Here is a 16,568-nt window from a genome sequence, read left to right on the forward strand (position 1 = left end):
TTTACCACTAAAATGTTGTTTTAGCCCCAAGTTTTTAATTTTTCTAAGGGCTAATAGGACTTTTTTTTTTTTTTTTTTTTTTTTTTTTACAGCAAACTGAGGTCCGTTTTTCCCTGAGTGCACCAATACCCTACATGTAATCGGGAAATATTTTTCAGGCACAGGGCAAAGCTCATAAGGCAAAGAGCACCAGAGTTTACTGTTATGGTTTGCAGGTGTCAAGACCCATTGGGAGAGCCCATGAGCTGCCAGAACAGCAGAGCTCCCCATAAGTGACCCCATTTTACAAACTACATCTCTCAATGAATTCATTTATGGTTGCAGTGACCATATTGACACCATGGGTGAGTCACAGAATTTTATACCATTGGGCAGTGAAGACAAAATAACTACATTTTTACCACCAAAATTTTGTTTTAGCCCCAGATTTTACATTTTCACACAAGTGGATAAAAATGACAAAAAAAATAGTCCCACAATTTCTACTGAAGTGGCAATACCTCATCTATGGCTGCAGGGTCGGCTCCAGGGTTTCATGGGCCCTGGGTGAAAGAGTCCCGGTGGGCCCCTTTAACACATACCACAATTCAAAATGCACAGATACGGCAGAGAAATATAGGTATAGTACAATGCCAAAGATTTCACTTCTTACATTACATGAGTGATATCTATTGTACATTCTACATTAGCTCAGAAACCAGACAGTATAGTCCTCTATACAGAATAATGAGCCCCATATATTGCTCTCAACAGAATAATGAGCCCGATATTATGCTCCAAACAGAATACTGATCCCCATATATTGCTCCATACAGTATAATGTGCAGCACGTAGTACTCCATATAGAATAATGAGCCCCATATAATGCTCCATACAGTATAATGGGCACCACAGAGTGCTCCATACAGAATGAGCCGCATATATTGCTCCATACAGAACTGATCCCATATAATGCTCCATACAGTATAGTGAGTCACATATAATTCTCCATGCAGTATATGATGGGCCCCATCTATTGCTCCATATATAATGGGATCATATAATGCTCCATACAGTATATGATCGACCCCATACAGTATACTGAGTCCCATATATTGCTCCATACAGAATGGGCCCCATATGATGCTCCATACAGAATGGGCCCCATATAATGCTCCTTACAGAATGGGTCCCATATAATGCCCATTACAGTATATGATTGGCCCCATATAATGCTCCATAAATAATTGGTCCCATAAGATGCTCCATGTATAATGTGCCCCATATAATTCTCCATATATAATTGGCCATATAAAATGCTCCATATACAAATAATCCCATAAGTTGCTTCATATATTATTGGCCCCATCTACTGCTCCATATGTAATTGGCCTCATATATTGCTCCATATGTAATTGGCCCCATATACTGCTCCATATTGAATTGGCCCCATAAGATGCTCCCTATATTATTGGCCCCATAAGATACTCCATATAGAATTAGCTCCATATAATGCTCCATATATGGGCCCCTTCTGATGGTCCCCATATATTGCTCCAAATATAAAAAAATAAAAAATGAAATGCTCACCTCTCGTTGCTTGTAGCAGCTCTGCTCTGGACTCCTCAGTATTGCTTCTTCCTGCTCGCTGTGCTGTGACTGCTCAGGCAGAGGGCACACACTGGTGACGTCATCGCGCCCTCTGACCTGAATGTCACAGTCAGAGGATGGAAGACGCTGCAGAGCTGGAACCGGGAGAGGTAAGTATCACAAGTGCTGGGGCCCGGAGCAGGTGGGGGGGGTGTCCACTCACGGGGCTGGCACCAAGCTCCCATAGCACGCCAGTGTCTCAGACGGCGAGTGGACCCCCTGCCTGCTCAGGGCCCCGGCATTTGCCTGGGTGCTGACGCCGGCCCTGTGTGGCTGTACAGTAGTACTTAACTATATGGAGACACTTGGGAGGAACAGATCGCTGTTTCCCTCCGGGAGCGTAGATTTTCCTAGAACAGTTTGCGGACTCCATATACAGAGCCCCCAATTGCTAGTAGACAAGAATCCCCCTCAAGTGAACCAATTTGGGAATTTATACCCCTAGGGGAATTTATCTACAGGTGTAGTGACGATTTTGACTTCATGGGGAAACAAGCAACAATGAATGTTGCCGAGTGAAAATTGCAAATTGCCTTTGTAGTGACCAATATGCTCTAGTGAAAAGTATGTTGCAGTCACCAGTATGTTATGCCCAGCCCGTGCTTTTGGAAGCATGCACCTGTAAATTAGGTGGGCTCTCATTGCTTCAGAAATGCCAAACGTGGACGCACTATGTGGTTTAGGTACACTGTGGGGCTCAGAAGTGAGGGGGGCATTTAGATTTGGGAGCAGAGAATTTGCTGAATTTCTTTTGGTGGATGAGGAGCCATTTCACTTTTCCAGAGCCTTTGTGCTACCAGTAATGTGGAAGCCCCCTATACTTCCATTAACAGATGATGGACCTGAGCCAGGGCATGCTTTTTTTGTGGATTGAGCTGAAGCTTTTATTGGGAACATTTTACATAACTTTTGGGATCACAGTTATCCGGCGCTCTACACTGACCACTTAATTTGGGGTTTCCATATAAATCTCCGAGTGACATGATTCATATGAAACCCCCGAGGGATCCATTCACAATAATGAGGCAGCAGAGTTAGGCTGCCGTCACACTAGCAATATTTGGTCAGTATTTTACATCAGTATTTGTAGCCAAAACCAGGAGTGGAACAATTAGAGGAAAAGTATAATAGAAACATATGCACCACTTCTGCATTTATCACCCACTCCTGGTTTTGGCTTACAAATACTGATGTAAAATACTGACCAAATTCTGCTAGTGTGACGGCAGCCTTACTCTTAACTCCGTCTGGCCTTTGTTCAGTGGTGCCTTTCTCAGAAATGCACAAAACTGTGGCCGATGGCACTTTTATGCAATCCTAAATACGGACACCGCTGGATCACAGGCCACACGGCATCCACAGTGCCTCCACCTGCCTCATTATAGGGAATCTTCCGCCAAAGGTTCTGTCTGAATCACATATTTCAGAGTTTTACACGGAAACCCCCTTGCAAGAGCTCAACGCAGACGCAGGATAAATGTGCGCTGAGCCCTGCTGTGATCTTTGGGAGGCAAAATTAAAAAAATCAACAGCATGTGAAGAATATTTTTTTTTTAATTACCGTATATACTCGAGTATAAGCCGACCCGAGTATAAGCCGACCCCCCTAATTTTGCCACAAAAAACTGGGAAAACTTATTGACTCGAGTATAAGCCTAGGGTGGAAATGCAGCATTTACCGGTGAATTTCAAAAATAAAAATAGATCATTATTTCCCCATAGCTGTGCCATATAGTGCTCTGCACCGTTCATATTTCCCCATAGGTGTGAACCATATAGTGCTCTGCACCGTTCATTGTGCCCCCTAGCTGTGCCATATACGGTGCTCTGCACCGTTCATTGTGCCCCATAGATGTGCCATATACGGTGCTCTGCACCGTTCACTGTGCCCCATAGCTGTGCCATATACGGTGCTCTGCACCGTTCACTGTGCCCCATAGCTGTGCTGTGCCATATACGGTGCTCTGCACCGTTCACTGTGCCCCATAGCTGTGCCATATACGGTGCTCTGCACCGTTCACTGTGCCCCATAGCTGTGCTGTGCCATATACGGTGCTCTGCACCGTTCACTGTGCCCCATAGCTGTGCTGTGCCATATACGGTGCTCTGCACCGTTCACTGTGCCCCATAGCTGTGCTGTGCCATATACGGTGCTCTGCACCGTTCACTGTGCCCCATAGATGTTCCACATAAATTTGTGCCGCCGCTGCCGCAATAAAGAAAAAAAAACACATACTCACCTCCCTTGATTGCAGCTCCCGGCGTCTCGTTCCGGCGCCTCCATCTTCCCGGCGTCTCTGCTCTCACTGATCAGGCAGAGGGCGCCGCGCACACTATATGCGTCATCGCGCCCTCTGCCTGAACAATCAGAGCGCAGACGCCGGGAAGATGGAGGCGCCGGCCGGGAAGATGGATCGGCGCCCGGCGGCTGGAACGAGGACAGGTGAATATGCTATACTCACCTAGTCCTGGCGATCCTCGCGCTGTCCCCTCCTGTCTTCGGTGCCGCAGCTTCTTTCTCTATCAGCGGTCACCGGCACCGCTGATTAGAGGAATGAATAAGCGGCTCCGCCCCTATGGGAGGTGGAGCCGCTTATTCATTTCTGTAATGAGCGGTCCCACGTGACCGCTGAAGAGAGGAAGAAACTGCAGCGCCGAAGCCCGTGGGACGGCAGGGACAGCGCGAGGATCGCTGGGACTAGGTAAGTATGCCTCAGCGCCCTCACCCCCTCACCTGCCGACCCCACCGCTACCGTGACTCGAGTATAAGCCGAGGGGGGCACTTTCAGCCCAAAAATTTGGGCTGAAAATCTCGGCTTATACTCGAGTATATACGGTATTTATGCCTTTCCTCGTGTGGTATAAGTGATTAGGTGAATTTATTCTTCGGGTCGGTGCGATTACAGTGATACCAGATTTATATCGGGTTTTTATGTTTGGCTGCTGTCACACATTAAAAGACGCTGTTTATTACCAAAAATAGTTTTTGTATCACCACATTTTGAGAGCTATAATTTTTCTATATTTTGGCCCACGAGTTGACGTTTTTATTGGTACCATTTTCGGGCAAATAAATTATTTTTATCGTTTTCTATTCTGATTTTTGCGAGGTAGCACGAACAAAAGCCAGCGTTTCAGAAATTTCTTTGGGGGGGTTTATGCCATTCAGTGTGTGGTAAAATTGATAAGGCAGTTTTATTTTTCGGGTCAGTACGATTACAGCGATACCTCATTTATATCTTTTTTATGCTTTGACACTTTTATACAATAAAAACTATTTTATAGAAAAAATAATTATTTTTGCATCACTTTATTCTGAGAACTATAACTTTTTTATTTCTCCGCTGATAGAGCTGTACGATGGCTTGTTTTTTGCGGGACAAAATTACATTTTTAGCGGTACCATGTTTATTTATATTTCCTTTTCAGGGGCTGACATACTGCATGTGCAACCGGTGCGGCTGCACAGGGGTCCGGAGGTGGAGGGAGGCCCCTGCAGGCAGGGCTGCCACTAGAAATTTCGGGGCCCCATACTGGCAAAATTTTCGGGGCCCCCTTGAGACTCCGCCCAGGCTCCACCCCAGCCCCGCCTCCAGGCTCCACCCCAGCGCCGCCTCCAGGCTCCACCCCTCGGACTGTCCACAGTCCCACCGCTCTCTCTTGGAAAAACTCCACTTCTCACCTATCACACATTGACAGTTCCCATCACCAGATCACACATATAGCCGGCAGCTTTTGTTTTGGCCAAAATATTTTTTAAGCCGCCACCATAACAAGGTAGACACTTTTGGCCGGGCCCTACTCTGCTGTAACCTATTAAATATTTGTTAAAATATGCAATACAATTTAGGTATATTTTTATTTATTTTTCAATTTTTAAAAGGAAGGAAGGAACAAATACCACAACACCATGACCAGATGACATATTACCACCACAGGGATCGAATAATATCACATACAAGGAACAAATACCACAACACCATGTCCAGACCACATATTACCACCACATAGTGACTGAATACTACAATTCTGATCAGTAATTTAAAAAAAAGCACCATACTATCACCATAAGTGCCATTATACACAGGAGATCTGTAATTAGTAAGCAGTGTCTGTGTACAGATAATATAGTGATCACTAGTGAAATTATACACAGGAGCTCTGTATACAGTATACAGTGTATAGTGTCAGTGTATAGGTAACACACTGACTCACCAGTGACGTCTCTAGGTGAAGTCCTTCATCTTTCATCCAGCACAGACCGCCATCATTTCATCCAGCCAGGACTTCTCTCTGCAGGAAATAACACAGTTATCTCGAGCTCCGCTTGCAGAACACATTACTTAATTTTTCACAACTTCTACATTACACCACATAAAGAAGGCGACATAGTATCACTCTATACAGTAACAGGACCGCCCCCCATTTAAAACAGTATACTCAAAAAATAAAATAAATACATCACTGCAGTAATAATATCCCTAAATTAGCCCCTATGGTACAGTATTAATATCCCCCATCCTGGCCCTGTGTGTCTCATTCCTGGCGTCAGCCAGATTTTCTCCCATCCTGCCCTCATGAGTATCCATTCTGCCCCATATGATCTCCCCATCCTGCCCCATATGATCACCCCATGTGATCTCTCCATCCGGTCCCATCTGTCTCCATCATATCCATTCTGCCCCATGATCCTGCACGCTCTGTCTCCAATCATGCCCCATGTCTCCATTCTGCCCCCTATGTCTCCAACCATGCCCCCATGTCTGCAATCCTGACACTTGTCTCCAATCATGCCCCCTGTGTCTCCATTCTGCCCCATCTGTCTCCAATCCTGCCCCATCTGTCTCCAGTCATGCCCCATCTGTCTCCAGTCATGCCCCCATGTCTTTCATCCTGCCCCGTGTCTCCAATCATGCCCCGTATCTCCATTCTGCCCCGTGTCTCGCATTCTGCCCCAATGTCCAGCATTCTGCCCCTGGGTCTCAGTCTGCCCCTGTGTCCAGCATTCTGCCCCTGTCACTGTGTCCAGCATTCTGCCCCTGTCACTGTGTCCAGCATTCTGCCCCACTGTGTCCAGCATTTCTGCCCCTGTCTCCAGCATTTTGCCCCTGTCACTGTCTCCAGCATTCTGCCCCACTGTCTCCAACATTCTGCCCCACTGTGTCCAGCATTCTGCCCCACTGTGTCCAGCATTCTGCCCCACTGTGTCCAGCATTCTGCCCCACTGTGTCCAGCATTTCTGCCCCACTGTGTCCAGCATTTCCGCCCCACTGTGTCCAGCATTTCTGCCCCACTGTGTCCAGCATTTCTGCCCCAATGTGTCCAGCATTCTGCCCCACTGTGTGTCCAGCATTCTGCCCCACTGTGTGTCCAGCATTCTGCCCCACTGTGTGTCCAGCATTCTGCCCCACTGTGTGTCCAGCATTCTGCCCCACTGTGTGTCCAGCATTCTGCCCCACTGTGTGTCCAGCATTCTGCCCCACTGTGTGTCCAGCATTCTGCCCCACTGTGTGTCCAGCATTCTGCCCCACTGTGTCCAGCATTTCTGCCCCACTGTGTGTCCAGCATTCTGCCCCACTGTGTGTCCAGCATTCTGCCCCACTGTGTGTCCAGCATTCTGCCCCACTGTGTGTCCAGCATTCTGCCCCACTGTGTGTCCAGCATTCTGCCCCACTGTGTGTCCAGCATTCTGCCCCACTGTGTGTCCAGCATTTCTGCCCCACTGTGTGTCCAGCATTCTGCCCCACTGTGTGTCCAGCATTCTGCCCCACTGTGTGTCCAGCATTCTGCCCCACTGTGTGTCCAGCATTCTGCCCCACTGTGTGTCCAGCATTCTGCCCCACTGTGTGTCCAGCATTCTGCCCCACTGTGTGTCCAGCATTCTGCCCCACTGTGTGTCCAGCATTCTGCCCCACTGTGTGTCCAGCATTCTGCCCCACTGTGTGTCCAGCATTCTGCCCCACTGTGTGTCCAGCATTCTGCCCCACTGTGTGCCCAGCATTCTGCCCCACTGTGTGCCCAGCATTCTGCCCCACTGTGTGTCCAGCATTCTGCCCCAATGTGTGCCCAGCATTCTGCCCCACTGTGTGCCCAGCATTCTGCCCCACTGTGTCCAGCATTTCTGCCCCTATGTGTCCAGCATTCTGCCCCCCGGGCCCCCCTGGATGCCGCTCTCAGAAAAAAAAAAAAATACGACTTCTTACCTGGCCATGCTCCAGCGCCGGGCGAAGATCCCCCCAGGCTCCACACAGACGCACTCGCCGGGCCCGGCGGCTGACAATGACGTCAGACGCCGGCAAGTGCGCACTGCGGCCGGGGCCCTATTCAGCTGCCAGCCTCAGACTGGCTGGCGGCTGTTAACTATTGACGTGCGGGCGCGGGCCCGCACGTCAATAGTGTGCCGCCCGCAGCGCCTGCAGGGGGGGCCCGGTGACCAGATGAGACGGGGCCCGATGCGGGCCCCCTCTGCTCACCGGGCCCCATACGCCAGTCACGGCTGTCATGCCCTGATGGCGGCCCTGCCTGCAGGGTGGCTAACACTGAGGGCAATCTGGTCTAATTATCTGGCCCCAAGGGGGCCCTGGCCAGATTGTCCTAATGTGCGGTGGGCAGGGAGTGATCCCTGCAGCTCCAATGCCTACAAGAGACAATGGCAGAGGAGCGGAGCTGCAGGGATCTGTCCTGCTTCCTGCCCGCGCTTCCTGTCTGGCACAGCAGCGTGGCTGGATGATATTAGCTGTTTCAGAGAGAAAGCTGGCAGCGACGAAGATGGTGCGGCTGCGGGGAACATGCAGAGAGGTGAGTGGTGCTGTGTGTGTATGTGCGCAGCTGCAGGGAATGTGCGGAGAGGTGAGTGGTGCTGTGTGTGCAATCAACAAAGGACAGATCGTACAACCCCCACATGGAAATGAGCCCACCAAGTGATGACCAGTACCTGTTCTAACTGTTGGCCGGCTGAAGTGACTCACTGTCTGATGATCCTTTAAGTTCCTGCCCGTCCTGATAATCATTCTAGGGGTTTCAGATAGAAAGGATCAAAGTTTTGATTTGCTAAGTAGGATGCTCCAATATGTTTGTAATATTCCATGGACTTCATGCCATTGTCATTATTGCAGCCAAATCTTCGGAACAGATCACACACCAACTGTGTACAACAAGCAATGGCATGAAGTCCATGGAATATTACAAACATATTGGAGCATCTGTTACTGCTCAATGAATGTTGAAAGACTATAGACAGGGCCACCATCAGGGCATTACTGCCCTTACTGGCATATGGGGCCCCCTCTGTTCTGCTCACCGGGCCCACGGCAGAATCCTGCAGCTTCAGTAACTGACTGCGTCCTCCGTATTTGTTCCTTGTATGTGCTATTATTTGGTCACTATGTGGTGATAATATGTTGTCTGGACATGGTGTAGCGGTATTTGTTCCTTGTATGTAGTATTTTTAGGTCACCATGTGGTGTAATATGTGGTCTGGTCATGGTGTGACAGTTTTTGTTACTTGTATGTGGTAATATTTGATCACTATATGGTGGCAATATGTGGTCTGGTCATGGTGTGGCGGTATTCGTTCCTTGTTTGTGATATTATTGGTAATTTTAAAAATTGAAAAATAAAAACATACCTAAATTGTATTGGATATTTTAGCAAATGTTTAGTAAGTTACACTAGAGAAGAGCCCAGCCAAAAGAGTCTACCTTGTCATAGTGGTGGATTAAAAAATCTTTTGGCCAAAACAAAAGCTACAGGTTATGTATGTGGTGATGGGAACTGTTAATGTGTGATTGGTGAGGATGTGGTGCAGAAGTGGAGTTTTTCCAAGAGAGGGTGGTGGGACTGTGGATGGTTCAAGGGGTGGAGCCTGGGCGGACTCTCAAGGGGCCCCAAAAGTTTTGCCAGTCTGGGGGCCCGAAATTCCTAGTGGCAGCCCTGAATATCAGTACTACAGACAGGGCTGCTACTAGGAATTTCGGGGCCCAATACTGGCAAAATTTTCAGGGCCCCCCTGAGACTCTGCCCAGGCTCCACCCCAGCCCTGCTTCCACCCCTCGAACTGTACACAGCCCCACCGCTCTCTCTTGGAAAAACTCCACTTCTCACCAATCATATATTAACAGTTCCCATCACACATATAGCCAGCAACTTTTGTTTTGGCCAAAAGATTTTTTTAAGCCGCCACCACGACAAGGTAGATTCTTTAGGCAGAGCTCTACTTTACACTAACCTATTAATCATTTGTTAAAATATCCAATAGAATTTAGGTATCTTTTTATTTATTTTTCAATTTTTAAAATGACTAATAATATCATATACAAGGGACAAATACCACCGCACCATGACCAGATCACATATTACCACCACATAGAGACCTATAATACCACATACAAGGAACAAATATCGCCACACCATGGCCGCACAACATATTACCACCACATAGTGACTGAATACTACAACACTGATCATTAATAAAAAAAAAATAAAAAAACACACAATACTAATATCACCATAAGTGCCATTTGTAACGAATGGAAACGGAGGGACAGAAGTTGAAATTCACATTAGTTTTTATTATGATTTAACGTGGAACCTCGGGACCACGGTTCGGGGGGCTCCAAAGGGGGCGTGACTACGTGAGCCCCAGACACCTGTGGTAAGTCCACTCGAACAGGGTCAGAATGGAATGCCTGGGGGACACGGGTGCTACCTCCAGTTAGACCCGGGACTCGAGGCAGCTGTCCCAGTGGGACAAACGGACAAGCAGGGTTAGCAGGAGATCAACAGTGACATTATACACATGAGAACTGTATATACTGTACAGGTTATAATGTGATCAATGACATTATACACAGGAGCTCTGTATATAGTGTGAGTTTAAAGGTAATACAGTGATCACTGGTGACATTGTACACAGGACCGCTGTATACAGTATATAGTGTCAGTGTACAGGTAACACACTGACTCACCAGTGACGTCTCTAGGTGAAGTGCTTCATCTTTGCTTTTCATCTTCATCCAACACAGACTGCCATCACTTCCAGCCAGGGCTCGTCTCTGCAGGAAATAACACAGTTAGCTAGAGTACCGCTTGCAGAACACATTACTTGTTTCCCAACTTCTAAACTACACCAGATGAAGAAAAAATGGCAACATAGTGTCGCTTTGCACAGTAACAGGACCGCCTCCCGCATTTAAAACAGTATCCTCAAAAAATAAATAAAGGTTTTTCCACCAACATAGAAGAGGATTCTTTAGGGCGGTGAGAATCTGGAATTGCTTGCCTGAGGAGATGGTGATGGCGAACTCAGTCGAGGGGTTCAAGAGAGGCCTTCCTGGAGCAGAACAATATTGTATCATACAATTATTAGGTTCTGTAGAAGGACGTAGATCTGGGGATTTATTATGATGAAATATAGGCTGAACTGGATGGACAAATGTCTTTTTTCGGCCTTACTAACTATGTTACTATCACTGCCGTAATAATATCCCTTAAATAGCCCTTGTGGTAATAATAACCCTCATCCTGGCCACCATGTTTCTCATTCCAGGCTCCAGCCATATGTTCTCCCATCCTGCCCTCATGAGTATCCATTCTGCCCCCATGTGATGTCCAATCCTGCCCCATCTGTCCCGTGATCCTGCACGATCTGTCTCCATTGTATCCATCCTGCCCCATGATCTTGCACCATGTGTCTCCATCCTGCCCCATGATCCTGCACCATGTGTCTCCATCCTGCCTCATGATCTTGCCCCATCTGTCTACATCCTACACCCTGTCTCCATCCTGCCCCATCTGTCTACATCCTGCACCGTCTCCATCCTGCGGTGAAACATTATTGCGGCTTGCCGCTTAAAATAAAAAAAAAACAACCCTTTCTCCTTACTTGACCGCACGATCTGTCTCCATCCTGCACCATGTCTCCATCCTGTCCCCTGTGTCTCCATCCTGCCCCGTGTCTCCTTTTTTCCCCGTGTCTCCATTCCGCCCCCATACTTCCCTGTGTCTCCACACTTCCCCGTGTCTCCATTCTTCCCCACATCTCCATTCTGCCCCCTGTATCTCCATTCTGCGACCTGTATCTCCATTCTTCCCCCGTATCTCCATTCTGCCCCGTATCTCCATTCCTCCCCCGTATCTCCATTCTTCCCTCATGTCTCCATTCTGCCCCCTGTATCTCCATTCTGCCCCCGTATCTCCATTCTTCCCCTGTATCTCCATTCTTCCCTCATGTCTCCATTCTGCCCCCTGTATCTCCATTCTGCCCCCGTATCTCCATTCTTCCCCCGTATCTCCATTCTTCCCTCATGTCTCCATTCTGCCCCCTGTATCTCCATTCTGCCCCCGTATCTCCATTCTTCCCCCGTATCTCCATTCTTCCCCCGTATCTCCATTCTTCCTCTGTATCTCCATTCTTCCCTCATGTCTCCATTCTGCCCCCATATCTCCATTCTGCCCCATGAATCTCCATTCTTCCCCCGTGTCTCCATTCTTCCCCCGTGTCTCCATTCTGCCCCCTGTATCTCCATTCTGCCTCTGTATCTCCATTCTGCCCCCTGTATCTCCATTCTTCCCTCATGTCTCCATTCTGCCCCCTGTATCTCCATTCTGCCCCCGTATCTCCATTCTTCCCCCGTATCTCCATTCTGCCCCCGTATCTCCATTCTTCCTCCGTATCTCCATTCTTCCCTCATATGTCCATTCTGCCCCTTGTATCTCCATTCTGCCCCCCGTATCTCCATTCTGCCTTGCCGCGTCTCCATTCTTCCCCCATGTCTCCATTCTTCCCCATGTCTCCATTCTTCCCCCGTGTCTCCATTCTTTCCCCGTGTCTTCATTCTGCCCCCATGTCTCCATTCTGCCCCCGTATCTCCATTCTGCCCCTTGTATCTCCATTCTGCCCCCTGTATCTCCATTCTGCCCCCGTATCTCCATTCTGCCCCATGAATCTCCATTCTGCCCCCGTATCTCCATTCTTCCCCCGTATCTCCATTCTTCCTCCGTATCTCCATTCTTCCCTCATGTCTCCATTCTGTCCCCTGTATCTCCATTCTGCCCCGTATCTCCATTCTGCCCCCGTATCTCCATTCTTCCCTCATATCTCCATTCTGCCCCTTGTATCTCCATTCTGCCCCCCGTATCTCCATTCTGCCTTCCCGCGTCTCCATTCTTCCCCCATGTCTCCATTCTTCCCCCGTGTCTCCATTCTTCACCCGTGTCTCCATTCTGCCCCCATGTCTCCATTCTACCCCCGTATCTCCATTCTGCCCCCGTATCTCCATTCTGCCCCCTGTATCTCCATTCTGCCCCCGTATCTCCATTCTGCCCCCGTATCTCCATTCTTCCCCCGTATCTCCATTCTGCCCCCGTATCTCCATTCTGCCCCCGTATCTCCATTCTGCCCCCGTATCTCCATTCTGCCCCCGTATCTCCATTCTTCCTCCGTATCTCCATTCTTCCCCCGTATCTCCATTCTTCCTCCGTATCTCCATTCTTTCCTCATGTCTCCATTCTGTCCCCTGTATCTCCATTCTGCCCCGTATCTCCATTCTGCCCCCGTATCTCCATTCTTCCCTCATATCTCCATTCTGTCCCTTGTATCTCCATTCTGCCCCCCGTATCTCCATTCTGCCTTCCCGCGTCTCCATTCTTCCCCCATGTCTCCATTCTTCCCCCGTGTCTCCATTCTTCACCCGTGTCTCCATTCTGCCCCCATGTCTCCATTCTTCCCCCGTGTCTCCATTCTTCACCCGTGTCTCCATTCTGCCCCCATGTCTCCATTCTACCCCCTGTATCTCCATTCTGCCCCTGTATCTCCATTCTGCCCCCTGTATCTCCATTCTGCCCCCGTATCTCCATTCTGCCCCCGTATCTCCATTCTTCCCCCGTATCTCCATTCTGCCCCCGTATCTCCATTCTTCCTCCGTATCTCCATTCTTCCCTCATATGTCCATTCTGCCCCTTGTATCTCCATTCTGCCCCCCGTATCTCCATTCTGCCTTGCCGCGTCTCCATTCTTCCCCCATGTCTCCATTCTTCCCCCATGTCTCCATTCTTCCCCCGTGTCTCCATTCTTTCCCCGTGTCTTCATTCTGCCCCATGTCTCCATTCTGCCCCTGTATCTCCATTCTGCCCCCTGTATCTCCATTCTGCCCCCTGTATCCCCATTCTGCCCCCGTATCTCCATTCTGCCCCATGAATCTCCATTCTGCCCCCGTATCTCCATTCTTCCCCCGTATCTCCATTCTTCCTCCGTATCTCCATTCTTCCCTCATGTCTCCATTCTGTCCCCTGTATCTCCATTCTGCCCCGTATCTCCATTCTGCCCCCGTATCTCCATTCTTCCCTCATATCTCCATTCTGCCCCCCGTATCTCCATTCTGCCTTCCCGCGTCTCCATTCTTCCCCCATGTCTCCATTCTTCCCCCGTGTCTCCATTCTTCCCCCGTGTCTCCATTCTGCCCCCTGTATCTCCATTCTGCCTCTGTATCTCCATTCTGCCCCCTGTATCTCCATTCTTCCCTCATGTCTCCATTCTGCCCCCTGTATCTCCATTCTGCCCCCGTATCTCCATTCTTCCCCCGTATCTCCATTCTGCCCCCGTATCTCCATTCTTCCTCCGTATCTCCATTCTTCCCTCATATGTCCATTCTGCCCCTTGTATCTCCATTCTGCCCCCCGTATCTCCATTCTGCCTTGCCGCGTCTCCATTCTTCCCCCATGTCTCCATTCTTCCCCATGTCTCCATTCTTCCCCCGTGTCTCCATTCTTTCCCCGTGTCTCCATTCTGCCCCCATGTCTCCATTCTGCCCCCTGTATCTCCATTCTGCCCCTTGTATCTCCATTCTGCCCCCTGTATCTCCATTCTGCCCCCGTATCTCCATTCTGCCCCATGAATCTCCATTCTGCCCCCGTATCTCCATTCTTCCCCCGTATCTCCATTCTTCCTCCGTATCTCCATTCTTCCCTCATGTCTCCATTCTGTCCCCTGTATCTCCATTCTGCCCCGTATCTCCATTCTGCCCCCGTATCTCCATTCTGCCCCCGTATCTCCATTCTTCCCTCATATCTCCATTCTGCCCCTTGTATCTCCATTCTGCCCCCCGTATCTCCATTCTGCCTTCCCGCGTCTCCATTCTTCCCCCATGTCTCCATTCTTCCCCCGTGTCTCCATTCTTCACCCGTGTCTCCATTCTGCCCCGTATCTCCATTCTGCCCCCGTATCTCCATTCTGCCCCCGTATCTCCATTCTGCCCCCGTATCTCCATTCTTCCCTCATATCTCCATTCTGCCCCTTGTATCTCCATTCTGCCCCCCGTATCTCCATTCTGCCTTCCCGCGTCTCCATTCTCCCCCATGTCTCCATTCTTCCCCCGTGTCTCCATTCTTCACCCGTGTCTCCATTCTGCCCCCATGTCTCCATTCTACCCCCTGTATCTCCATTCTGCCCCTGTATCTCCATTCTGCCCCCTGTATCTCCATTCTGCCCCCGTATCTCCATTCTGCCCCCGTATCTCCATTCTTCCCCCGTATCTCCATTCTGCCCCCGTATCTCCATTCTTCCTCCGTATCTCCATTCTTCCCTCATATGTCCATTCTGCCCCTTGTATCTCCATTCTGCCCCCCGTATCTCCATTCTGCCTTGCCGCGTCTCCATTCTTCCCCCATGTCTCCATTCTTCCCCCATGTCTCCATTCTTCCCCCGTGTCTCCATTCTTTCCCCGTGTCTTCATTCTGCCCCCATGTCTCCATTCTGCCCCCTGTATCTCCATTCTGCCCCCTGTATCTCCATTCTGCCCCCTGTATCCCCATTCTGCCCCCGTATCTCCATTCTGCCCCATGAATCTCCATTCTGCCCCCGTATCTCCATTCTTCCCCCGTATCTCCATTCTTCCTCCGTATCTCCATTCTTCCCTCATGTCTCCATTCTGTCCCCTGTATCTCCATTCTGCCCCGTATCTCCATTCTGCCCCCGTATCTCCATTCTTCCCTCATATCTCCATTCTGCCCCCCGTATCTCCATTCTGCCTTCCCGCGTCTCCATTCTTCCCCCATGTCTCCATTCTTCCCCCGTGTCTCCATTCTTCCCCCGTGTCTCCATTCTTCCCCCGTGTCTCCATTCTTCCCCCGTGTCTCCATTCTGCCCCCATGTCTCCATTCTGCCCCCTGTATCTCCATTCTGCCCCTGTATCTCCATTCTGCCACTGTATCTCCATTCTGCCCCCTGTATCTCCATTCTGCCCCCGTATCTCCATTCTGCCCCCGTATCTCCATTCTGCCCCATGAATCTCCATACTTCCCCCGTATCTCCATTCTTCCCTCATGTCTCCATTCTTCCTCCGTATCTCCATTCTTCCCTCATGTCTCCATTCTGCCACTGTATCTCCATACTTCCCCCGTATCTCCATTCTTTCCCCGTATCTCCATTCTTCCCCCGTATCTCCATTCTTCCCCCGTATCTCCATTCTTCCCTCATGTCTCCATTCTGCCCCCGTATCTCCATTCTGCCCCGTATCTCCATTCTTCCCCCGTATCTCCATTCTTCCATCATCATGTCTCCATTCTGCCCCCTGTATTTCCATTCTTCCCCCTGTATCTCCATTCTGCCCCCGTATCTCCATTCTTCCCCCGTATCTGCATTCTTCCTCCGTATCTCCATTCTGCCCCTGTATCTCCATTCTGCCCCCTTATCTCCATTCTTCCCCCGTATCTCCATTCTTCCCTCATGTCTCCATTCTGCCCCCTGTATCTCCATTCTGCCCCCGTATCTCAATTCTTCCCCTGTATCTCCATTCTGCTAGTGTATCTCTATTCTGCCCCCTGTATCTCCATTCTGCCCCCTGTATCTCCATTCTGCCCCATGAATCTCCATTCTTCCCCCGTATCTCCATTCTGCCCCCGTATCTCCATTCTTCCCCCGTATCTCCATTCTGCCCCCGTAT

The 16,568-nt window shown here is 49.5% G+C and overlaps 1 protein-coding gene across 3 annotated transcripts in view; it reads right to left on the reverse strand.

Moving 5' to 3' along the window:
• NQO2 (N-ribosyldihydronicotinamide:quinone dehydrogenase 2) overlaps window positions 1–16,568 on the reverse strand; it is a 259,661-nt gene that overhangs the window by 240,612 nt on the left and 2,481 nt on the right. For 2 of the 3 annotated variants that reach the window (XM_069730745.1, XM_069730744.1), the window contains exon 2: window positions 10,596–10,682. The gene's annotated coding sequence lies outside the window, so the exon portion shown is untranslated. Of the gene's footprint in view, window positions 1–5,844; window positions 6,104–10,595; window positions 10,683–16,568 lie in introns of those variants that run through there. The other variant, XM_069730747.1, reaches the window with a different exon arrangement.

Source organism: Ranitomeya imitator, chromosome 6, assembly GCF_032444005.1.
Source record: "Ranitomeya imitator isolate aRanImi1 chromosome 6, aRanImi1.pri, whole genome shotgun sequence".
NCBI classification, from domain to species: domain Eukaryota; kingdom Metazoa; phylum Chordata; class Amphibia; order Anura; family Dendrobatidae; genus Ranitomeya; species Ranitomeya imitator.